General features: G+C 43.5%; 1 pseudogene; it reads left to right on the top strand.

Moving 5' to 3' along the window:
- The first annotated feature begins 994 nt into the window (after positions 1-994).
- Positions 995-5563, top strand: LOC125546744 (annotated as a pseudogene).
- The last annotated feature ends 15295 nt before the right edge of the window (positions 5564-20858 follow it).

Genomic DNA, 20858 nt, shown 5'->3' with positions numbered 1-20858 from the left:
GGTTGCAGGGTTGTTTGAGAAAGTCCATCTTCATCCTACGCCTCCCACGGATTGATAAATTTTAGGTCATCCACTTGAGGGAAATTTGCTACTGTCCTACAAATCTCTGCACTTGGAGGCCCAACAATGTCTACGAGAAAAAGGTTGTATAGTAGACATCAGAGGGCGCCGGAGCCAGGCCGTCGTGCCTGGCAGATCGACCTCGACTCCACTGAGGACGACGACAACGACCCGTCGGCCCGCACGGCGATGAAGAAGAAGATGAAGGCCAGCGGCTCGACCAGCCGCTCCGCACGTTGGTGACGGCCGCCGCGGTCGGCCGGTTTCCGTTGTGTACCCCCAATCCCCCTTCTGCATTCCGATCTTGCATGTATGAACTCGTATGAACTGCTATGAACTAGTATGAACTACCCCTATCCTTATCTACCTCCATTCCCCATTCCCCTCCGTCGTGGATCGAATCTATCGCCGTGGATCGAATCTAGCGTGCGTGCATGTCGAAGAGAGAGAAGTGCTTACCGCCATTGATGGAGTCCGGTGATCTTCTTCCTCTGCTTCGATCCGCCGCCGCCGGTGATGGAGTCCGGTGATCTTCTTTCTCTGCTCCAATCTGCCGCCGCCGATGAGAGTTGGGAGACTGGGGAAGAGTGGGGAGAGGGAACGGTGAGGGGCGATGAGGCTAATAACTGCCGGCGCTTCGAGAAGCAACACGGCTTCTCGAGCGTGGCCGCATGTGTGCAGCCGCCGCCGCCCACATGCACCGCTCGGGCCTGGCCCTGAAAAAACTGCCGATTCGTGCATTTACAATGAGCCAGGCTTGAAGATGCTTTAAGAAGCGTGTGATACAGGCCCAATAATATATGCGGACCATCAAACAGGCTGATCACTTCCCACACGGGATTGATTGAGACTATGCAGGCAACCAAACACGCTTTTAGTGGGGCCGGCGGAGTCGCACGGGTCCTGCGTCGCATTTCATAGGAGCTCGCTCCACTAAAAAAAGAATCGCTCGCTCCACTAAAAAAAAAAAGAATCGCTCGCTCCTGGCACGCTCGTGAGAAGCTGGCCATCGATTCCTGGCAATGGAGTGGAGAATTTCAATGGCGCGGCTCCACCACGTTCTCTCCCGCGCGCTCTCCTCCCAATGCCTCATTCGCCCCTCTCCGCCCCCTTCGTCAGCGCGCCCGACTCTCCCGCTCCACTCTCAGCCTCCTCGTCCCCATGGTCGCAGCCTACCCCCTTTCCTCGCCGCCGCCTCGCGGTACTACGCGTCATCCATATCCAGACGGCGGCGGCGCGGGTCGGCGCCGCCGATGCTGCCGAGGCGGAGGACAGCCGGGAGGAAGGGCCCCATCGAGCTCAACGTGCAGATTGGTATCGAGGAAGCCCTCCCCGACGACCCCCTCGTCCTGGTGATAGCTTCCGCACGCTATTTTCGCTCCTTGGATTTGTTTAATTCATAATAAATTGTCTCTAATTACGAATGGCGACGCAGAGTATTGCAGAAGCACTTCGAAATGACGGTGGGAAGGCAACGAAGTTGTCACTCCACAATCTGGACAATTCGGAGTACACGACCAGAGACCCTTGTATAAGCAGTGTGGATAAGTACGATAGCGTTGATGTCTCCCTACTGCTTTGTGATGACGGTTTCATCAGGAAGCTGAACAAGGAATGGAGGGATGAAGACCACGCGACGGACGTTCTGTCCATGTCGCAGCATATCCCAGGGCTCCATATTCCCATTGTAAGACGTGCTGTTGAACTAGTTTATCTGTTACAGATGTTTCTGTCAGATCTTATTATTTACTTGTTGTTTTCTGTTCAACAGCTGCAACTAGGTGACATAGTAATTTCTGTTGAGACAGCCCGATGGCAAGCAGAAGAGAGAGGCCATACACTTCCTGATGAGATAAGAATTCTATGGTTAACCTCTCTGACTTACTGCTACCATCACATTTGCTTTCCTTATTGGGGTGCCCGCGTGTTTCTGTTTGTAGTTGTGTAGGTCTTGTCTGATTTATCAGTGAGCTCCTATTATAGTTTGAACGGTCACAATAGAAAAATTAGTGCTATGTTTGTGTTTACTTCATCGGTTTTTATTTTGAATTAGTGCTATGTTTGAAAGTTGAAAGTTGCATACCAAGACAAACATTCAAGTTTTGTCTATTGGCTTGACCGCGTGACTATCTTCTGTGTACAAATAATTACTTAGATGCTACTTCTGGTGTATCTTGTGAAGAAATCTCCATGTGTTGTTCAGTGTTGGAATAGGTTGAAGCTTGCGAGCCTATTCTATGCTAACCAACTTATATTCATCAGGTTCATGGATTATTGCATTTATTGGGCTTTGATCATGAACTCAGCGAGGAGGCTGAAGAAGAGATGGAGAAGGAAGAAGAACAAATATTAAATACTCTTGAATGGAAAGGGAAAGGACTCATTAGGAGTGCATACCATTTCTGTACTGATAGGTCGCCCTTGCAGATTATTTTTGTGTGTTTTTTCTTTATGTGGGTTGCCACCTGTTTCTTCTCACTGGCGTACCTCTGAACTTTTAATATGTAGAAGCCAATAGATAAAATGAGTTTACGGGAGGGTCATCAGCCAAAACTGACCCATATAATATGTGATATAGATGGAGATGGTGAGTTGGCGAAGCATCAAGAAGTATACTGTTTATGCTGGATCTTACCAACTTCTAGCAAGTAACTTCTTTGCAAAAATATTAAGGTACTGTTGTTGATTAGGAAGGATGCCTACGTTCAGAATCGATAGAATCTTTGAGAGAGGCAATATCATGGGGAGTAATTGTTATCATGCTTACTGGCAAGGTGGGTTTTACTCTTATATATTCATCATGAATGCAAAGCTATTCGGCCGTCCAATGTGAATGGCCGTGATCTGAGGTTAAGGCTAGTTCCTGCTCTTTCCTTAACAGTATTACTGATTATCAATGGTACGGGTAGCTTTCCCACAACATAGAGTATGTTGAAGTAGTCTTGATGTCTTGATGAAAGCTGAAAGTTATTTCAGTAGGATGTTAGTGCTTCTATGTAGCTTCTTATCTTAGTTGCGGTTTAATTTCAGATGGAATTCATATAATGAGCAATATAATTTAGACTTGTGATGAGTTACAGCTGACTATTTGTGATATTAGTCTTAAGCACACTATGAAGTTTTGTAAGAAATGCAGAAGCAAAGCATGTAAATATTCAACATAAGATGACTACATTTTTAGTATAATTGTATTTTTTCGAAAAGGTAGTATAATTGTATGTTTCTAATATTTTCTTGATTTTCATCCCTTTTAATTAGAACCGTGCTTCCACCAATAGCAACCTTCAAGCTTCTTAATTTAGAAGGTAGAGATGATTTTATATCGGAGAGTTCACCTGGTATATTTCTACAGGTACATCCTCTCCATTTTTACCCGAATAGTTGTAGAAATTGGAAATTGGTTATCAAGGCCACACCACACTGGCTTTGTGCCAGTGTTCTTTTGGCACCCATATCCATCTTTGTCGAACTAGACATGTCTGGACATTCGAGTAAAATTTTATGTGTCCAATTGCTCTACTGAATCAGGCACCCTAATCCATTGTTAGACTGCAACACCCTTGGTTCCTATGAGAATAACCGGCTAACCCTGCTTTATGTCATCTATGCTTTTCTACTGTATGCTTGTGTGTGTGTGTGTGGGGGGGGGGGGGGGGGGGGGGGGGGGGTTCTGCTCATGCCTGTGTGTAATTGCCCTTCTATAAGAGATGCGGCATTGAACAGAATGCCATGAAATGATATGTTTTTTTTGCACGAATTGGACATGATTAAATTTGTTGATGTCCAAACACTTCAAAAAAATTGAACTTTTCAAAGTTTTGGCCAATCCATGCGAGTTGTTTCTTCAGCTGCGTAATATGTAGTACACCACCTTCATTACATATGAATGTAGAACCAAATTTATTTATTTTGCAAGCCTATGCAGGAGGATAGGATAGAAGGAAGTAAGTGCCGAGCCCTCATCATTGTCAGTCTTTATACTTGTTTGAACAATGGTAAGAATGTTTTTTTTCAATCGACATTTTACCCTTATAAAGTTATATTTTGCTATCCTCGATCCAGGGTTCACTTGTATATGGGGAACATGGCCAACTTACTTAGAGCAAACCTAGATGTGGATATATGCAAGGAGGTAGTGATTTACAGTATGTCAGCTGATTACTTTCTGCTAGCAGCTGTACTTTTGTCAGAATTTTAGTGCTGCGCCTGCCCATCTTCCATCGAACTTTTAATACTTTGCCTGCTGTTCTTTTATTAGGAGGATTTGCAGGGCATTTATTTGATTCTCGTCTATTCTTTATAGTGAATGTGGATGTTAGGCATGAAATGTGCTATCCTTGAGCTTGAATCATTTTTGTATCAGTTGTCGACTTATTAAGGTTATGCGTCCCTTTTAGCGATGTATAAGATTGTCAGATATTATATTTAAATTCCTTTTGTTCCATTTGCAGGCATGTTTGTACTCCTTGAAGCATAAAATTCCTCTTGTTGCATACTGTGAGGAACAATGTTTGAACATCCTTCCGTCGACTTGTTGCACACTGTGCACCGTGAAACCAAGGTACAGTATTTAGGTTTTTGCTAGAATAACTTCACTTACCTTCCTTTCTAACCATGTTAAGCAGTTGAGCCAACATTGAGATTATGTCATAGGTAAAAGTGATGCCTTCAGTTGAGGACCTTTTGGAATATTCATCCATTCAGGTTTGTTAATGTAACTATGGCAAGTGCAAAGTGGATATGCCATTGGATGATGAGTTTTTCTATATTTGGATCAGTTTCGTTTAGCGTGAACTTACACGGTTTACTTGCATTTGCAGAAGTTGCTGTTCCTTGGCGATGCGGAGGAAGATTTATCTGTCCTCAGACAACGTTGCTCGGGACTAACGGAAGGGAAAGCATGTGTTGTCAAAGAGCAGCTAAATGCACTTGAGATTGTTCCCCTTAATGCTTCAAAAGGTGGTGGTCTAAGGGTTCTACTTGATCATCTCGGAATAACTGAAGACGTATGAATTTGTTCCCATCAACGAACTGCATTTACTGTTCCTTTTGTACCTTATTTCATCTTCTTCATTTTTGAAAGGAATGCAGTAGGGGAATCCCCTGCAGAGATTTTGTATCTTATTTCATCTTTGTATTGTGCTCGCTTAGAAAGCATCGCCACCACCATAATGTATTTACAGCTAGTATGTCTGCTTATGCAGTCTGATCTTGAAGCTATTGGAGACTACCAGATGGCTAAGCAATAAGTGATCCAACTGACATGATTACTGAAGCATTCTTTAGCAAGAGTGTGCTGATGATAGCTTCAGATATTCTAGGAAATGGAACATATGGAACATATGGAATGCACAAAAGACAATGTATTGTGGTCCAGGAACTACGAAAAGTCGCAAGTTTGTGATACCATCCTTTAGGGCTGGCTACGAAAAGGTTTTGCGCATTTTTTGTACCTCGGGGAAGGGATGTGGGTGTGGAGTGGAAAATTTCATGTCTACTTCAGGTAATGTGGTTTTAAAGTTTAAAATTATGTACTTGTAGTATTTTCATTGGTTTTGACGAGAACCTCCTCTTGTTGAACAGAAAAGAAAACAAGACGAGCCTATCCATGAAGAAAAACACCAACTGAAGGCACATTTTTTAACTTGTGATGACCTAATAGGAATTTTCTTGTGGCCCTTGATTTTGATGAACATGCCATTGGTCAATACTGTTTTTTCACAGTATAATTGCTCCTCAATCAATGGTTCCTCTACCATCTGGCGGATTTTTTGTTGTTGTAAGAAAGTAAGAAGAGAATAGATGGTGTTAGAAGGGAGAGAGAGGATTGGTGGAATAGTTCGTTATATTGCTTGAGCCTCGTGGGCATATATATATAGGAGTACAATCATCTATTTGGAGTACAAGACAAGGCGGAACAAATCCTAGTCTATCTCGTCTTTCCTAATAAACACTAGAAGAACGCCCGTGCGTTGCAACGGGGTCACATTAACTTTAAGAGTTCAATATTAATATACTCATACATACCAAGTGACATTGACGACCTTTTTTACCATCAAATTCTCACACACACTCTCTCTCCCTCCCTCTTCCTCACTCTCTCTCCCCCTCTCCCCTCTCTCTCTAACACACACATATCCATCTTATTGGATACGCGACCATAATCCATCTATTTCACACACACACGCTAGTGCATAACAATATGGATTATGTGTATTATATTTGCCGCCACAACTGAGGAAATTAATTTCATGTAAATGGGTCAGCCACAGCTCCAAGAATACGTGGAGGAGGTGGCACGGGTCGGCATCGACACCGTCCAGCGCACGCCACGAGCCCGCTTCCAAGTGCGTCTGCGTGCCGGCCACCCACGCCGGATCCTTCAAGTGCTGCTTCCACCGCACCAACTCCCAGGGCCAGGGAAGCCGCCCTTCTTCGCCCCCTTCACGGCCGCGGCCAACGCGGTGCCGCGGCACCCGGTCTCGCCGTCCTCGTCCCCCGGCACCATCGCGACCCAGTGACGCAGCCCAAGCATCGGCCTCGAGAATCAAGAACGCTCGACAACGGAGAGGGAAGGGAAGATCATATACATGTCATAAGAAAGGGAGTTTATTTACTGCTCCCTCGATGTATTGTTTCCTTTGTTTGGAGATTGATTACCATCCGTGAGTTAAGGTAAGGTTAATGTGATTGAGCGACTTTTTTGAAAATCAATTATTTGTTTTCTAATTAATGTGATTGAGTGATTTCAGGTAAGGTTAATTAATTTAGATTTGATCTTTAGAGATTGTTCGTGATTGATTCTACATTACCAAATAACTTGCGCCAGTATGGAAAGTTCTGATCTTTTCAGATTTCTTTCATTGTGTGAGAGGGTGATGCGAAAATAACCCGATGAAGTGGGAGGAGGGGACGAAAAAATATACAAAAAAAACCAGCGAAGGTGGGAGGAGGTACCAAAAAAATCATAGGAGGTGGGACGAATGACATAATTAGTAAACAATTTCAGCGACAAAAGGATAAACAAATTGGATTTTTAAAACAAAACCTGCACCTGCACAAGTGGCTCACTCTTCACTTTTTGACAAAAAACTTCCGAATAGCAATCTTGGTGACTGATCTCGACCGGGTTCGATCGGCATGGCGTGTCGTTCCTCCAGGGGTGGGTGCTGAGAGGAAGGATGGCGAACCTCCATTGTCAATCGGCCGGAGCTGCATCGTCATTTGGATCAGAGCATGGACGAAATCGAGATGGTAGAGGTTGAGGAATTTGTAGGACGTGAGGGTTTAGGGTGGGCATCACGAGAACTCACCCATATCTTGGGAGACGGGAGACCCGAGGTGCAGTCGTGTTCGTGCTTCAGGGGCTGCCACGTGCTGCCCTCGCCGCCATCGCCTGTCGATGCCACTTCAGCGCCACGAGCATGGGACTGAGGGACGAAGGGAAGAGAAGGGAAGGAAGCGAGCTAATGACGTACCTATGTTTGGTATGCAATACCCTCCATTAAGAGTAGATATTTTCTTAAAATCGGTTATTTTGTTTTCTAATTAATGTGATTGAGCAATTTAAGGTAAGGTTAATTAATTTAGATTTGATATTTAGAGATTGATCGTGATTGATTCTTTCACATAAAGACATTACTAAAAATAACTTGCACCAGCGTGGAAAGTTATGATCCGTTAAGATTTTTTTCGTTGTGTGAGAGGGTGACGCGAAACTAAACCGGTGGGGTGGAGGAGGGACGAAAAAAAACCAGCGAAATAAAACGGTTGAAAGTGGTGGGACGAAAATAAACCGTACGAGGCTACCAACTGCTCCATTAGAAGTAGAGATAACGACGGGAGTTTGGACGTGTGCGGGACTCGATCGCGGGGTTTTTCTTGGTTTTTCACGGCTGAGGGAGAGGTGGGAGGAAGTACCAAAAAAGACCGAGTGAGGTGGGACGAAAATAAAACCCGGAACGCGACCTACCAACTGAGACATTAGGAGTAGAGATTTTGTTTCCTAATTAATGTGATTGAGCAATTTAAGGTAAGGTTAATTAATTTAGATTTGATATTTAGAGATTGATCGTGATTGATTCTTTCACATAAAGACATTACTAAAAATAACTTGCACCAGCATGGAAAGTTATGATCCGTTAAGATTTTTTTCGTTGTGTGAGAGGGTGACGCGAAACTAAACCGGTGGGGTGGAGGAGGGACGAAAAAAAACCAGCGAAATAAAACGGTTGAAAGTGGTGGGACGAAAATAAACCGTACGAGGCTACCAACTGCTCCATTAGAAGTAGAGATAACGACGGGAGTTTGGACGTGTGCGGGACTCGATCGCGGGGTTTTTCTTGGTTTTTCACGGCTGAGGGGGAGGTGGGAGGAAGTACTAAAAAAGACCGGGTGAGGTGGGACGAAAATAAAACTCGGAACGCGACCTATCAACTGAGACATTAGGAGTAGAAATTATATTCAACAGATGGTATAGCATCATGGGCAAGGTTAACGCAAAGAGCTGTATCTGTTGAGTTGTTCCGACTATGATTGAATCTATAGCATCATGTTGCAACCATTCATTTTTTACAGTTAACTTTACATACAGACGGAAATGAAATCAGACATAAGAGCACTCAGGCTGATCCCAGTAGGAAAATTAGTTTTAATTTCCATGTGAAAGTGTATAAGTAGTGTAGGTTCGTGAGAAGTGGAGGCTTGGCACGCTAGTCATATTCCAGGGTTTTGCTTTGTTAAGAGTTGATATGCATTTGTACATCCTTTTTTTTCTTTTGAACCAGATGCATTTGTACATCTTCCTTGTTCTGGTGTGCAGAGTTGATATCTGAATCGATAACTGGGAGTGGCAAGAGATCATGCTCATGCTGCCGACGATTAGGATGGAAGTGGTACGTCGCGTCAATCGCACCCGATTAGTCGGAATCATGGCAGTTTTATACAACACATTGCATAATAAGATCGGTCTGAACTCAGACAACTCTTTTTGAGGGTCTTTGATTTTTGGAATAAGAACAAGCACCGTATTGTTCACCTCTTCTGGCATGTCTCTGGTTTCAAAAAAAAAAGCATTGCACACGAGTGACCTGAGCAGACCCTGGTGATTTATATAGAACCCAAGTCGTCCGAACTTTATCAGGGTGCATCATGAATAGTGCATGCTCGACTTCGAAGTCGGTTATCGCGGTGAGCAGGGCACTAGACGGGCGACGAGCCGTCTGAGCTTTATTATGGAGGTGCCCTGCTCCTTATAAGGTGCGTGTATTCATCTGGCGCCTAATAACTGATTCACTTGCCACGTGGGTGAATAAAAAACGACGAAATCTGGAGGTGACTGACTTATGCCCACTCTGTGCTTCCGAGCCGGAGGATACGTTCCACACTTTTTGCAGATGTCCTCATGCTGTGTCCTTGTGGCAAGCAATGGCGGCACACTGGAACCTTCCGGCTGTGAACAAGATGGTGCGAACTGGGCCTGAGTGGCTGCTACAGATCCTCGGTGAAATCTCGGAGATGGAGAGGCTGCAACTGCTTATGACGCTGTGGCGCGTATGGCATGTAAGAACCGAGATTGTTCACGATAAACGGCCGCCAGAAGTAGAGTCCTCGAGACGTTTTCTGCTGAGCTATGTCAATTCCTTGGAAGCAGTCCGGCTACACCCCCATGCTGATCATGTTAAAGGCAAAATGGTGATTGGTGGGGAGCATTCTAGAGGCTCGTCATCAACTGTGGTTCAGTCCAAAGAGCCAGGACTCCGGTGGGCGCTGCCGCCGGCGGGATGGATGGCACTGAGCGTTGACGGCTCATTCTGCGTGCACGATGAGACGGCAGGTGCCGGTATGATCTTACGGGATGCTGCAGGAGCGATCATATTCTCTTCTTGCAGAGAGCTGCGGTCATGTACGTCGCCGCTCGAAGCAGAACTTGAAGCATGCAGGGAGGGGATCCAGCTTGCGCTCCAATGGACAACGTTGCCAATTGTAGTAGAGATGAACAGCCTGGAGGCCACACAGCTCGTCCAAGACAAGAGCTTAGACAGATTAGCGAATGCTATGCTGATAGAAGAAATCAAGACTAATCTTTAATCTGGAAGGGAGTTCTTAATCAAGCACATTAGACGTCAGCAAAATAATGTAAGCCACTACATGACTAACTTTGGCAGGAGAGAAAGACGTACAGCCGTTTGGCTTAAATCTGGACCTAGAAATGTACTGAACATTTGTAAGGCAGATGTACCTGCTGCTTGATTAATATATAACTCCTTTTCCACCGAAAAAAAAAGGTTATCAGCGCACATAAGCGCTCATTCATGGTGTCATCTACCTTCCGATCGACTAAAACAGTGATCACATCTGGCGATGTGTCATCTTGAGCTAAGAACAGTCTATTATAGAATTCATTAGCGGCCTTCTCAAGTCCCTCCTGGTCAGTCACAGTAGTCCCATCACTAAGCTTAAAGGACTTGATCCTATTAGTCCTAGCATTTTCTTTGGCCTCTGCCTGGAAAAAATACGTATTGCGATCGCCCTCGGCCAGCCACACAGAGCATGGGATCGTTGTTTGGCTGCCATTTCCTCTCGTGCCCTAAGCTCGGATATTCCATTTATTAGCCATTTCTCTTCTGCCGTAGGTCACGACCAAAGAAACTTGGCTCGAAGGACTTCTAGGCGTTTGCGCAGCTTTGTACCGAGCCAAAGTCCTCCCTGCTCCAAGTTTGTAACCCCATTCAAAGAAGTAGCCATAGCATCTAGACCAGGCCCGGTTGGCGCCCAAGCATTCTCGACTGTATTAGCATAGTTTTGTCATGCATGGTCTAAGCATTTTTTTAAACGGAATGGTCGCTGTCCACCTCCCGTGTCAAACCAATCTGATTTCTTCACCGGCACGACTAAAGCGCAATGGTCAGATTCTGTTGTTTGGACATGTCCCACCAAACGTGTGCTTATTTTATTCACGCGGAAGTTAAGAAAATGCAACACGCATTACATCACTGCGTCATGCACACCCATACCGTATGTCTTAATCCGAAGTACAAACAGAGCTAGGTACCGACCTTTTTTTTTTCTGAAAATGAGGATGACCCGCGGTCATGCATGCAAACATTTTATTAATTACTATTAATCAAGACCTTAGAAAGTAATACTTCTACATCAGTAAGTCTTTTTTTTGCGGGTGAAAAACTTGTATTATTCAACCCATAGAATTACAATCAACAGCAGCCAGCTGGACAGTTTCCTTAAGACCAGAAAATAAATCAGTAAATCCGAAGCCATCATCTCGATAACATCTGTCGCTACTCCTATGAAGGGATGCAGATTGTCTGAGCCGTATACCCTGACCTCACACCAAAGCCCAACATCTAAACTGAAGGGCCCAACCAAGCTGCATTGTCGGGTCTGGGGAGCTAGGTACCGACCTATTGTCCTAATCACCCGGTAGTAGTATAGTTGAGTACCCATCACTCGACATGCATACTCGCCGGCCATATCCTGTTCGTGTATTGTGAGCTCACCAGCTAGTCTGGACAGAAGGCAAGGTGATAGTTCGCATCTGCCACGCAAGACTAGACTTTCTCAACGTCGAGGCAGAAAAGGTTCACGCCAGCGGTGTTGCATGAGAATGAGATGGGAACGTTGAAGCCTTCGACTACCGAGATTTCGCAGTTGTCCAAGGCAGGGTCGCTGCTAAGCGTGAACTCGATCAGCGTCACTGCCAACCGTATGCATAGCTTAACTATTGACAAATATATTGCGATGTCGCATAGGGGACCTCCCCCCCCCCCACCCACACACACACACACACACACCCAAAAAAAGTATGAATTAATAGTATTTAATTCGTTCATATGAAGAACGTTTGAGTAGAAGGAACTATCGTATTCCTACTTAACGTCTTTGATGCTATTAAATGTCGCGATTTATATTGAAATATCGTTAGCTAATGTGACACTAGGAAAAATAAAATAAGAATTATCTTTTCCATAATATAGTAATCGGTGTAAAAATACACACATATATGATCAAGTACACCAGCATATTTCATAAAATAAAGAAGATGTGGTGTTGTGATAGTTAGCACACTATATCTATTTTGTGAAGTTGTATGTTCAAAACCTGGTATTGTGTTTTCCAATATATTTTACAGTTTTCCACTATTTTTATTTGATGTGATTGAAGCTAATTTCTTTCAAAAATTAAAAAACTATTCAAGATTCGGAGAAGTAGATCCAGAAAAAGGATTCATGGAAGGATTTTAAGGGGACTAGTAATCATGCACGCAAATGCACGTATCGAATAATGCAGTACAAATTTCATTGTACATGTAAAAAAACTGCCCATAATCAATTTTCAAGCTAATAATAATGTGTATAGATCACACTAAACTATATTCTATTTGGAATAGTCGTTTCACCCCGGAACTTCAACACAGAAGACATATTTTCATTTATCATCTATGATTGGACACATCACGTTTAATACATAATGCAAAAATATACCCCCTCCGTCCGGTAAAGAGTGTATTTTTTTTGACAAGGGGAATATATTAATATCGCGAAGATATCAATTACACCCAGCCTCTGCACCAACAAGTTGTTCAAAGACAACTAGGATGCACAGCCAAGAAAAAAATAAAAAAAAGAGAGAAAAAGAAAACAAAGACCCCATCGTGGCGATGAAGCACTCGCAACAGCAACACTCTAAACACCACCGAAGAAAACACCTGGATCGCAAAAGAGATTCTTCAAAAACGACGCCTCCAAGAAGGAAACAAAGCACACGCTTTGTCGTCGCCCGATCGAAGATCTTGAGTTTTCACCCTGAAGAAAGTCCGAGTTCCTAAAACAATGTCTTCAGCAAGGCCATTGCCAGGCACAACCAATGAATGCCAGACCTTAGGTTTTCACCTTGGGATTCGCAACTCGGTACTCAAGGAGCACCACCAAAAATGCAATCCACCTTTGTTGCCACCCCCTCATTCCAAGGTCATTGCTACAAGTGTCCAAAACCCAACACACAGGAAAAACCTGTGCCGCCATTCTTCATCACTGCCAAGACATTTCTCTACCATGACAAAACCTCCAATCACAGACACCATGACATTCCCCTCTCTGTCACTGCCATGAAAATCTATATTTAGACATGTCCCATGACATCGTCAAGAAAGCGAAGCTTCGTGCCACTCTCTCATGAGGCATCACTGGCCAACTATCAGGAACGGACGACTGGATCGGTTCCCATCTTGATATCCAGTGGCGTCATGCGCCAATTGGCAGAATCACTAAGAGGAAGACCGAAACTCGTCGATGTCTCGATCGAGGAGGTCCGCATGAAGCAGATTGACGACATGGCGCTCAAAAGACAGTAGGGTCAAACCACCCTTTATTTAGGCCGAGCCCGCAACCCCCACGCTGCCGGCCAGTAGTAGAGGAGAAGACGAACGCCGCTGACTCGATGGTGTTCCGGCATAGAAGGCGCACATGGTCGAACCCGATCTGGGAAGGTTCGATCGATGGGTCCAGATCAAACCATGGCATGCCCGCTCATTGGGTCCTGGATCATCGAACCCGATCTGCGCCACCTGGATCAGAGCCGAACTTGTGAAACACGCTCGCCTAATGCACGCCTTTGTCAGGCCAGATCGGGCATAGATGGGCCCGCATCAGCCGCCGCACGCCATGGGTAGATCATGTCGCCGAGGTCGGCCACGTCCGATCCGGCAGCGCCGCTGCACCTCGTCTTCCACCTCTACAGGCCACCTCCACGCGCGAATTTCACCGTTCACCTCCGCACAGGTGCGCCGCAACTGCGTGCCTCCTCTTCCGTCCGCCTTCGGCGAGCCGGGCGCCGCCTCTGCCATCGGCGGCGGCGACCGGGGGAACTGACCTGAAGGGAAACTAGGCTAGGGTTTTTGGGGCCTCCAGAGTCGCCGTGCGGAGGCAACCCGGGAGGCGAGATGCGATGCAGAGGGCAGAGTATTTGGCTTTAAATTTGTCCACAAAAGAGTGTATTTTTATCTTTCCAATGCACTTTAAAGTAGAAAAAAATGTTTCTCTCTTGTCACACGGTAATCAAGACCAATAACATTCTACACATGGTCTTCTTAATTTCTACATGTGATTAGCTCATTGTGGGTTGGGCAATTAAAGAGAAGAGATATGGTGACTTGCACCTTTCCAATGTATTTTTTACTCCTCTATAATTTGTCCTGAAAAAATTATATGTACACTTTTCATCGGGCGGAGGGAGTATTTGAAGAACAAGAAATTCAAATTTCTATATACAACTTTATCCATACTGAGTAAAATCACTAAGGTCTTCCCTTAATGCCATGCCACCAATAGCTACAAGAAATAGTTATATTGTCTCGCGAAAAGCATGTGAAATAAATGTAGTTGTACTAAGAAAACAAATACCAGCAATCAACTAGATAGGTTTAATTTTTCCATGGAAAACTAAAAATACATTTTTCATTTGCTAGTAGCAACCTGAATCAAAGCTAAGAAGATCGCAGAGATCAAGGCTATGTATGATAGAAAGAGTGTAAACGCTATATATGAAAGGACCTTTTTTTTTGACGGGGTATATCAAAGGACCTCACTGTGAGCCAGAAGGCACCAGATTGTATATCCTCCTTTTTAATACGTATTAGCAACCCAATGCAGCTCCCATATGCTTCTCTATAAAGGGCAGGTAGGAATTTTGAGCCCATCCAATATTTGAAAACAAAGGCACGACATGAGTGAATGGTAATAAAGTTCCAAGCATCCCAGATGGCATGAGAAAAGAAAATACGGTGCTGCCTCACCTGATATTCCAGTTGTGCTGCATCTTCCCATAATGTTATATCCAAAGTGTGTTCCTGAGCCGTAAAATAGTAATCCCCTGTTATCTTGTGTTGCAACAAGGTTCAATGCATGCACAACCCGGAACAAAAACAGAGTGTATAACAGAAAAAGACATGTCCCGACAAAACTCGGCACTATGCAAATCACCAGACCATCTAAAACTGCTAACTTCAATCACAAAATTGTGACGTAGAATCTGCATTTAAATATCTACCGCAGGGTATATTAAAGCAAATGTTGAATAACTACACGAAATTTTGTTATATAATTACTACAAGCACCGCATGCGCAATATACTAGACTAAGCCGGTGAGACAACCGAAGTCAACTTACAATTCAATACATAGAGTGAGTGAATTTCAGAAAACCATCTTATTTGGATGCATCAATCCTAGTCGGTGGGGACTTTAATATAATTCGGAGGAGATGATGCGTCGCACGTTGTTGCGGGAATGTTTGCAATATTTCAATGAGATTTTGATTATATGGAATATGAATTCTTGAAACAATGGTTTCTGAAAGTATATAAGAATTAAATGTAAATAGCATAATAAAATGGAATTTTACATGCATTCATGTTGTAGTGGATTTTTAATATGCATAGTTGCATGTTGAGGTGGGCCTTTTCTTATGCATGTTGAATGATGAGGTGGCATGCTTGCATGTTGAGAGAAATATCTTAGTGGGGGCTAGCTATTTAGATATAGAAGATTCAGAGGAGAGATGAAAAGAACAATGACAATTTTGATGGACGTTGGTCTATGATGTTTAACATGATTATCGAGATCTTAATTTGAGAGAAATTAAGCTCACCGGTAGACAATTTACATGAGCCAGTTCGTTGCCCACTCCGACTTATGAGAAGTTGCATATGGTACTCGCTAGTGTGGAATGGGAACAAAAGTACCCATTGGTGTCGGTTCATGTGATGCAGAGAGCGATCTCAGACCACACACCACTTCTTGTAGACCCAGGAGAGGCTACACACGTTACGAACAAGAATGCTTTCTCTTTCAAACTAGGTTGGTTCGAGAAAGAAAACTTTTTGGAGATCATTGCACGCGAATGGGCAAAGCCTGTTAGTGGAAGAACTAGTATTGAGAGATGACAAAATAAAATCCGACATTTGAGACAGTTTTTGCGAGGTTAGGCCAGAAACGAGAGAGGGATTTACAAACAAGAAAAAGAGCGACTCACTCAATTAATTGAAGCACTAGATTTAAAAGCTGAAAGTAACCTTCTTACGGTTAATGAGCAAAGCTCCAAGTCCGAAGCTGAGCAAGGCTTACAAGCTCTTCTTAAAGAAGAGAAGCTCAAGTGGGCATTCGTGCTAAAGTGCTTAAGGTTGTTCAAGGGGATGACAATACACAATCCTTTCATATAATTGCGAATGGTAAACATAGGAAGAAGAAAATCATACAGCTTGAACAGGACGAGGGGACAATTGTGGGGCATGAGAATCTGAAAGCTTATATCTCTAATTACTATAAACAACTTTTTGGGCATCCGAAAGCAAGCACGGTGGCCCTAGATGAATCTGTTAGTGGAGATATCCCTCAGCTCCAAGTAGAGGAGAATGATATTCTATCTGCACCGTTTACTGAGAAGGAGGTTATCGATGCAATCTCACAAATGAAACCGAATAAAGCACCGGGACCAGATGGGTTTCCAGCTGAATTCTATAAAAAATGTTGGCATATTATTAAGGATGATCTTATGCCTATGTTTCATGATTTCTTTAACGATCATTTAGAGTTGTTTCATCTTAACTTTGGTATGATTACGCTGTTGCCAAATAAAGAAGAGGCAATTCGGATCGAACAGTTCAGTCCCATATGTCTTCTTAACGTGAGTTTCAAAATTTTCACAAAGGTGTGTACCAATAGATTGACATAGATTGCTCATTCAGTGGTACAACTGAGCCAGACAGCGTTCATGCCAGGGCGACACATACTTGAAGGGGTGGTCGTTTTGCATGAAACGCTACATGAAATTCATTCGAAGAAGCTAGATGGGGTTATCTTCAAAGTGGATTTTGAGAAAGCATATGATAAAGTTAAGTGGCCTTTCCTTCAGCAAGCAATGCACATGAAAGGATTTAGTGAGGACTGGCGGAACCAAGCGGGTTCTCAAGTCCAGAAGGGTAGTATCGGAATCAAGGTTAACGATGATATCGGTCATTACTTTCAGACACACAAGGGTTTGAGACAAGGAGATTCCATGTCTCCTCTCTTGTTTAATATAGTGGCCATTCTTATTGGCAGGGCCAAGCAGCATGGTCAAGTGAAGGGGTTAGTTCCTCATCTGGCCGATGGAGGAGTATCCACCTTACAATACGCTGATGACACTATCTTATTCATGAAACATGACATTGCTAAGGCGCGCAATATGAAACTTATATTATGTCTCTTTGAACAATTGTCTCGTTTAAAGATAAACTTTCATAAGAGTGAGTTTTTCTACTTTGGGAAGGCCAAAGACGAGCAAGACACTTATAGACAACTGTTCGGGGTGTGAATTAGGTTCTTTACCATTTAGTTATTGGGATAATTGTATTCATGCCACTAGTTGTGTCCCACTCGGCTGATTTGCCCCTAGTTTTTGAAAATTCTCGGTTTTGCTCAAGTCTGTTTGCTCCTCTTATGTTTTTGCCCTTCCGTCACGTTTCCATCCAGTTAGTGTCGTTTGACCATGTGTTGACCGTCTTTGGACTTTTCTCTGGACCTTTTGCCCTTGCTTTCTCACTCTCTCACCTGACACTTCCAGGTGGGACCCATCACAGAGAAAACCATCCCAACCACTTTTCTTCTCTCCCGTCGGTCAACCCCCAGTTCCCCTCTCCTCCTGTCTCTCAAATCCCCACCCTCGATGTGGACAAGGAGTGCCCGCAGCCATGGCGTCCCCATCGGTGGCCAACAACGCCGCCAACCTCACCTCCCTACCCCGCAGCCACGGCGGAGCCCTGCGTCACGCGACACCGCCAAGGTTGCCGTCCAGCTTGGTGGCCGAGATAGTTTTCTCTGTGATGGGTCCCACTTGGAAGTGTCTAGTGAGAGAGTGAGAAAGCAGGGGCAAAACGGTCCAGAGAAAAGTCCAAAGATGGTCAACACATGGTCAAACGGCACTAACTGGATGGAAACATGATGGAAGGGCAAAAACATAAGAGGATCAAACGGACTTGGGCAAAACCGAGAATTTTCAAAAACTAGGGGCAAATCAGCCGAGTGGGACACAACTAGTGGCATGAATACAATTATCCCTTAGTTATTTGGGCATACTGATTCACCACCGCAAGTTATCCAATAAATAATGGAAGTGTATCGAAGATCGAATTGAAAAAAAGCTTAGCTGTTGGAAGGGCAAGCTTATGTCTTATGGAGGTCGGCTAGTGCTGATTAACTCGATACCGACTAGTATGATGATGTTCCTACTATCGTTTTTCGAAATTCCAAAAGGGGTACGAAAGCCACTTGATTTCTTCAGATCTCGGTTCTTCTGGCAGTCAGATGAGGCCAAGAGAAAATACCGTCTTGCGCGATGGGATATCCTTTGCCGACCAAAAGACCAGGGGGGGTCTCGGTATTGAGAACTTAGAAATTAAAAATAAATGCCTTATGAGAAAATGACTCTACAGGTTAGAGACAGAGTCAGAGGGCATGTGGGCACAGATTTTGCGCAATAAGTATTTATAGTCGAAAACACTCGCCCAGGTTACCATGAGGCCAACTGACTCGCCATTCTGGAAGGGGCTTATGAAAACGAAGGACTTGTTCTTTCATATGGTCAAATTCTTGATTGGCAATGGGATGTCAACAAGATTTTGGAAGGATACATGGTTAGGAGAGACACCCCTGGCCGTATAATATCCCACCCTTTATAACATTATGCAACGTAAGGAGGATTACGTAGGCACAGTTTTCCAAACGATTCCCTTGAATATTCAGTTCGGACGTGCGTTAGTTGGTGAGCGATGGACTGCCTGAATGCACTTGGTTCGGAGATTGATAGATGTTCAACTCTCCGACCAGCCGGATTCGATGCAATGGAAATTAGCTAAAAATGAGGTATTTACAGTGAAATCTTTCTATATGGATTTGATTAATTCTGGCCCAATCTCAAGATCGTTGCATATTTGGAACGTGAAGGTTCCCTTGCGTATTAAAATTTTTATGTGGTTCGTCCACAAGCAAGTAATACTCACCAAGGACAACTTAATCAAGAGGCAATGAGTAAGTGTTCACGTTGTTGTTTTTGTGATCATGATGAAACAATACAACATTTATTCCTTGAACGCCCACTCACCAAATTGCTTTGGAGAACGATTCATATAGCCTTCAACATTAATCCTCCAGTTGACGTTGAGTGATTGTTTGGAACGTGGTTAGCTGGAGTTGAACATACTACTGCAGCTTGTATTCGGATTGGAATATGTGCGCTTCTGTGGGCTATATGGAACTGTAGAAATGATTTGATTTTTAACAGACAACACACTTTAACTTTCTTGCAGGTCATCTTCAGAGCTACCGCATGGATCCGTACGTGGTCCTTACTCACTCCTATGGATTCCAGGAAGCCTTTGGTTACTGGGTGCAACCAGTGAGAGATGATAGCACGGGCTGTATTCAACCAGTTCGGATGGCGGTCGCATAACATGATAGGGGTCTAGGGAGCTTATCCTTCATATTGTCGTACCGGTTGTGATTGTCAGCATGTATTTTTTTATTCATTTGTTTCGCTCCGCTTGCGAGCTGTAATATTTTTATGATTTTGTGCTACTTCGTGTTTTTTTAATAAGATGGATACATGCACCATTATGATGCAGATGCTGGGGGTACGCTTTTATTTCCAAAAAATTCAAGTTCAGACAAAAAATACACAATGCTGTTCACATGCATTAAGCATGATGAAGAGACTATCAGAAATTAGAAGAAAATGTGGAATTAGCCATGAAGTCGCGTGATTCTATTTTGGTTGCAGAGTTCATGCTATCCATGAATGTGCTGTCACTTCTAGTGGACTGATTTTACAATTGTCTCCCAAGTAAATTTCATAATTTAGGTCAACAAAAACTACTCGTAAAATTATTCCACTATAATACGGCATGTTTCGGTCAATGCATCAATCCGTATCTCACTCAACAATGGCCTCGACGACTTTGAGGACCATCTGCCATGTATAGACACCTTTGGCGCAGTTGGTCCAGTACACACAGTATGCCTCTTTGCCGAGAAAAACATTTGCCCTGCTTTATATAGTACTAGTTGACCCGTTGCGTCAAATGGCGCAGAGACTTGCTGAAGACATGTTGTCGATAAAAATAGTTTCATGCTGTAAGAACCTTTAACTAAATCATGATATTTTTTAAACATGTTTACATGTGTTAAACCATACTATATTGAAAATATGTTTAGCATGTTGTGTAATCCGAGCTTGGAAAAAAGTGTATGACATGTATAGACCAGCTAAGGAAGCTTTTTATTAGTTGAAAATATGATTATCACGATGAGAAATCTGATTAAAAAACATATTTGTATACAATGTATAGCCAGTTGACCCACTAAAGGCATGTTGTCGATGAAAATAGTTTCATCTTGCAAGGACATATTCGATACTGGTAATAGAAAGTCCATGTGTTAAATCATGCTATACTGAAAATATGTTTATCACGCTGAGAAATCTGAGTTTGAAAAAAAAATCATATTTCTATAACATGTATAAATCAGTTAAGAAGCATTTTTAAGTTGAAAATATGGTTATCACGCTAAGAAATCTGAGTTTGAAAAAAACATATTTCTATAGACCAGTTAAGCATCTACTCCCTTCATTCCAAATTACTCGTCGTGGTTTTAGTTCAAATTTGAACTAAAACCACAACGAGTAATTTGGAACGGAGGGAGCATTTTCTAGCGGTGTATCCATGTGCACGAAAAAAACATCTCTATGTTGTGC

Source organism: Triticum urartu, chromosome 3, assembly GCF_003073215.2.
Source record: "Triticum urartu cultivar G1812 chromosome 3, Tu2.1, whole genome shotgun sequence".
NCBI classification, from domain to species: Eukaryota; Viridiplantae; Streptophyta; class Magnoliopsida; order Poales; family Poaceae; genus Triticum; species Triticum urartu.
The sequence above is the reverse complement of the archived record's forward strand: the minus strand, read 5'-3'. Positions and strand labels throughout refer to the sequence as shown.